This window comes from Heptranchias perlo, chromosome 4, assembly GCF_035084215.1.
Source record: "Heptranchias perlo isolate sHepPer1 chromosome 4, sHepPer1.hap1, whole genome shotgun sequence".
Taxonomy (NCBI): domain Eukaryota; kingdom Metazoa; phylum Chordata; class Chondrichthyes; order Hexanchiformes; family Hexanchidae; genus Heptranchias; species Heptranchias perlo.
The window spans coordinates 83,239,630-83,245,629 of NC_090328.1; positions in this window are offsets into that span (position 1 = coordinate 83,239,630).

Genomic DNA, 6,000 nt, shown 5'->3' on the forward strand with positions numbered 1-6,000 from the left:
AACAAAAAATATTCCTTGGTGTCTTTAAGAGTGCCAACCTAGTGCAGCTGAAAATAGGCTTATCGTCAAAAATAAGCTTTTTTAATAAGTGTGTCCAATCATCCACCTGTGAGTAACCTGATTTAAAATCGCTGAAAATGACTTAAAAAAACTATACTGAACTATTTAATAGTTTCATTGGTATACATACTTTTAAAATGTGCCAACTGGTGCCTGTGTGCCTAAGAAAATGAGCCCAATTTGAAGAGTGTTCCCAAACCAGCGCAATTGGTGGAATCTCGCAATGTTGACCTGGGGGCGTGGTCAGTTTTGTGGGTGGGGCCTGATCCGGGCGAATTGAATCTTGAACCAGTGTAAAAGATCATGGAAAACATGAGCATAAGTGGTTTTAGGCATAACTCACTTAGGTTTAAAATTCCCTGATCTTTTGCGCTGGTTCGGCCGATTCCACCTGGATTGCACTTAAAAAACAAGAGTAAACAAGCTGGAACTCTTCCCCAAGAACTTCTTTACATAACTCTCAGCCTTTTTGCTTAGAGTAACTAAAACATGTCTTTTTTCTAAATAATTAAAAATAAAAACATAACGTATATGTTTCAGTAGTAAATTCCAAAACGATTTATGCTATAACAAAGAAATTTAGTTCTAAACCTTCACATCACATCTATATATCCTAGAAACCAGAGGATAATGGCAAATAAATACTCTCTAACTGAGTCTGAATATACAACCTCTTATCTGAGTCTGAGGCTGAATCCTTGAGCATACATTCAGTAGAGCACTGACAGACAGGAAAAGGGGCATTTTTCATTTAATAATCTTGGCTGTTATTCTCATTCCATTTGTTATTTTTAGATCTATTCCTAGAATGTTAAAATTTGAAGGAGATTTGCAGCATTCCAGCTGGGAGATCACTCCAAAATGTTTGGAGATAACTTTTATTTTCACCTGGAGCTGCTGCCAGTGAACAGGTGGTAAAGAGAAAGGCTGCAATAATAAACAGGCTTTTCATATATTTATTGGCAAATAAACCTGTTTAGTAGCTTTGAGACATTTCTTCTCCCACTGATTATTTTCTTCACTGCTCTTTTTGTTTCTTCCTCCAAAGCTATGCATTGTTCCCTTAATGAGAGGGTGGGTGGGTAACTATGCTTCAATATCCCTCTGTCAATGACCTTGTTGAGCAGGCCACTAGGATGTGTATGAGATCAATACTCAAGTGACTTCTTCGCTAATTATCTTTCTCTACTTCTAGGGAACTGCCTAGCCTCCTGACTATCCTGGTATCTAATAACACACTTCATTTCAAGTGCTCACAATCAGAAATCACTGGTATGATGTAGCACCAAAATGTTGGATTATCATGGTACACTGGCATCCAGTTTTTTGAAGGTATGAATGTATTTGATCCTCAGTTCTCGTAGGTCTCCTGAGGCTGTGCATTGTCTGCTCCCCAGATTCCATCAACGCTACTGCAGTCTGGCTTTTGGGAAGTGACCCAGAGTGGCCCAGGATCAAGAGTCTACAACTTTTCAGGAGTGGTGCCTGGCCTCTAGCATTTTTCCCATAGCAGTGCAGTTGAGGTCAAGCACTCAGCTGAGCTTGGAGCTTGATGTTATTTCCCACCATAGGTTGGTGCTCTGATACACTGGGGCCGATTTTGGTCTCCCAGTGAGAAATTGTGTTGGGGGGGTGGGGGGCAGGATGAGAGGTAATGGCCAGCTGGAGGAATCGGCAGGTGACCTGCCTCAGTTTCATTTGTATGGTGGAGGTGAGCTGTCAGCGCAAAACATGCTCCCTGTAGACAGCTCCCGGATTAGGAGGTGGGACAATGGGTACTTCAGGGGCTGTAGCAGCTTAAAGGGGAGATTTTTTTTTGTGAGCAAAACACGGGAGCAACACCACAGAGCAGCAAAAAGATGTCTGTGGGCAATACAAACTTCAGCAGGGCCCCAAGGTTTTCAGATCCTGCATTGTTCTGGGGAAAACCTGACCTGCGGTAAAAGCTGTGGTCAGTGGGCAGGAGGAACAAACATCTTATTTTCTGCCTGCTATTGCCCCATTTTTGAGTGCAAACAGGATGATAAAGAGACAAGAATCACCCCACTGTGTCACTGGCACAGACAATCTTAAATAAAAAGTCAAGCAAAGAAACATCACAATTACAGGATGAGCAAGCTATTGACAAAGCCTTACAGCAATACATATTAAATAGTTACAATTATAGCGCAGAGATCAGAGAAATTAAAAATAGTCAAAGAGCCGAACAGGAAACGAGCAATGAATCAAAACCCTTTTACCACATTTTATGTTGTCAGTAGAAACATTCCTCTGACCAGACAATATTTCTTACCACCTACTGGGCCTCCTTGCAGAAGCAAATAGAGAATATTAAGCATTGGCATTGTAACAAAATAAGTTCAACATATCTGAGAGTGAGACAAATACAATACGCTTCTGATGTTTGTAGCAACCCAAGACCTATTCGTAGATATAGAGGAGAAAGGAAGTATGACCATTTGCTCCTCCAATTCTGGCCTCTTGCGCATCCCCGATTTTAATCGCTCCACCATTGGCAGCCGTGCCTTCAGCTGCCTAGGCTCTATACTCTGGAATTCCCTCCCTAAACCTCTTCACCTCTCTACCTCGCTCTCCGCCTTTAAGATGCTCCTTAAAACCTACCTCCTTTGACCAAAGCCTAATAACTCCTTATGTGGCTTGGTGTCAAAAAAATTTTGATGATCGCGCCTGTGAAGCACCTTGCGACATTTTCCTATGTTAAAGGCGCATATAAAGGCAAGTTGTTGTTTTTTTATTGTTGTAATTGACTGCTCAGAGACATTATTTATCCATTCATAATTTCAGGGTAAACCTTTCTTCTCAGAGGTTATGGTGATGTTATTTCCCTGCTTCATAGCTAAATTAGATAAACAGGACTCATCTTTGATAGAATGGCTGCAGTCTAAACTGAAGCAAGTTCTTTCACTAGACCACTTGGCAGCTGCAAGGATAGAAGCTATCAGGCCCCAAACTGGCAACTTTTAAAGCAGCTGCTCTTTTTTCTGTTTCCTATTCCAGCAGCTTAATACAAAAATGGGCAGTTTTATAAAGCAATGGGTGTTTAGACATCGATTCTGGTGCCAGTTCTGAATTTGGAGTATAACTTCCTCAGAAAAAGAGAAAAATGAGCCCAGCTATTTCTGTTTATTTAAAAGTATTAGTTCAAAAGCACCAATGGAAGAAGTTTGGGAGCAAGTCATTTTTGGTTGCGGAATGGTGTACAATGTAGCGTGAAACCTAAGAAAAATGATAAATTGAAGTTCAATTGTGATTACTTTATAATATTAAAGCATTACTTTTGATGAGTATTTGACTTTGCATAAAGCATTGTTTAGACATTATATTTGCAAAATTAAATTTAAAAGTACTGAGGATTTAGTCCTACGAGAAGCCTCAATTCTGCTCATTCACTGCTCTGTGATGTAATTTGATTTGCTCAGAAAACAATGCATGAGCAGAAATCAATACTACAAATTAGTCTTCAGTGCTATTTGAAAAAAATCTTTAAAATTCATCATTTCAATCAATCAGCTCTATCATTACATGTTTCATTGCCTGATTGCCATGTTGAAAGGTTTTTGATTATTTGTTGCTACTTCTTCTGAATCTTAATTGAACTCAATTAAATGTATTCGATTAATGAAACACTTGAACAATTCAATCTATGCTATTAATCAGAAACAAGTACGTAATTTCAAATCTGTTTAGCCTGAACATTCTGGGAATGGTCAACGTATATTGTATCTTCACTTTGGTATGTTTACCTTGTTTGCAGCCCAATTGAAAGCTACTACTTGTTACATTATTACCCACTGAGTAGTGTACCCAGCAGTTGGGAATAAAATGTAAATGGGGGGGGGGGAACAAAACATATTTAATGAAAAAAATACAAATTTGGTACGTGATGTGACAAACACTACTTGCTGGACTTCTTGGTATGTTCACCACACCGTTAATGGCATCTAAAACCACGGCTATGGGCCCGAAATCGCCATGAGCGGTGAACGACCTGCGCTCGCCGCTCCTTACATACTAACTTATCCATATTGCATCTGTGGTCTTTACTGCGGAAACTTCCTCCAATGCGAATCTGAAAAGAGTCCAGCTTTAACTCCCCCAAAGCTAGGACCTATGTGGCTGACAAGAGGAGCTCGCTCTCCCCTCATCCAATCAGATTGCAGTATCGTTGACAAGCCACGAACAGTCATAACCATGAAGTGAAAGCTACAACAAATCAAAACCAGGAAATGAAAGTTACAAGTCAAAACCAGGAAATCAAAGTTACAAGTCAAAACCAGGAAGTGAGAGCTAAAACAAATCAAAACTAGGAAGTGAATGTTACAAGTCAAAACCAGGAAGTGAAAGCTACAAGTCAAAACCGTGAAGTCAAAGCTACAACAGCAAAATCATTGCAAGAACAGTTAGAGACAGCGAAATAAAGAGAAGGTAAGAAATATCAAATTAAAAGACAGAGATAAAAGAGACAGAAAGAAAAAGTAAAAAAAGTTAACATTTGAACTATTTTTTTAAATGTCCAACAATTATTAAAATTGCAATGAATGAGACTCCACATTTTTAAAATTTAATTTTCAGTGCCAGAAGAGTTGCTTGGTAGTCATTAAGACTTACCACGCTGTTAAAACTTAGTTTAGATCAGATATATTCCAGTGTACCTTTTTTTAGTCTATTTTAGTGGGTACTTACTGCGTCCAGCAGCGAGTTCTTGTTCCTCCATTGATTTCAATGGAGAGTCAGCTGGTGAGCTGTCAATCCGCAGAGCTCTCACATCGCCGCCGAACCAGGAAGAGCAAGATCCGGATTTCCGCGTTTGACTGCCCATGTGCAGTCGCCGGAAATTTCTCTTCGATTTCGCCTTTAATAACAGTGAGTGCTGTTTGGCTGACCATATTTTTAAAAGCAATTTCCAGCCCAATGCTATCTGTCCAGAATAGCATTACAAGGCTATCCTTACAGAGAGATTTTTTTGTGTAATACAGAATGTGCTTCTGTGGCTGAGTCATTTCAGGTTTGAGGAGGCTGAAGAAAAATTGTGAATTAGAACAGAAAATGTTGGAAATGCACAGCAGGTCTGTCAGCATATGAAAGAGAAAGAGAAATTAAGATTTCAGATGTCACCTTGATGGAAATAGAGTATCAAGTAGATAGTGAAGTTTTGACCAAAACAAATGCGACATTTCGTTCACCCACCGATCACCACGATTATATCTCTTCCATGAGATAGTGGACTCAATGCAAAGATAAATGCCTCATGATGCAAGTTTATATTGATATATTCTGCTCTATGCAGATACAGCCTGCTGGTACAAACAGGGTCTACATATCATGTTACAGAATTGAGACATTTTGTGACTATAGCATCCAATTGGTAAAGAGTTATTCTGTCTGCCACATCTCATATTTAGACATCAATAATTTAGAGTGTGAAGAAAAGTTAACAGCATGTTTTGATTTTTCATTTGAATCTATTTTCATCTCTGACCATGCCCTGGTGATGGTTACAGATATGCCTCTCATAGAAATTAAAAGATTTGTTTGGAAAGTTTAAGTCTACTCCTGAACCAAATGTTCTTCTCCCTGCTAGGGCCATTGATACAGTGAATAAATACTCATAAATCAACAATAACCTAGCAAAGGGAAAAATGACCTTGTTTTTTTGTCCAAACTTGTTTGATATATTGCTGAACAATGTTATGAATTATGTTGCAGCTCAAGCTCAGCAACTCTATTGAAAGCATATTTTTTTAAACATTTAAGCCTATTCATGAACTAAAGGTTCTTCACTCTGCTCTGACAGTAGTACAGTGGATAAGTGCTCATTCATCAACAATAACTCAGAAAAATGAGAGATGGCTTTGTTGGTGTTTTGACCAAACATGTTTATATTTGCCACTGGGTGCTGGTGCTTCTGAAATCATTGGT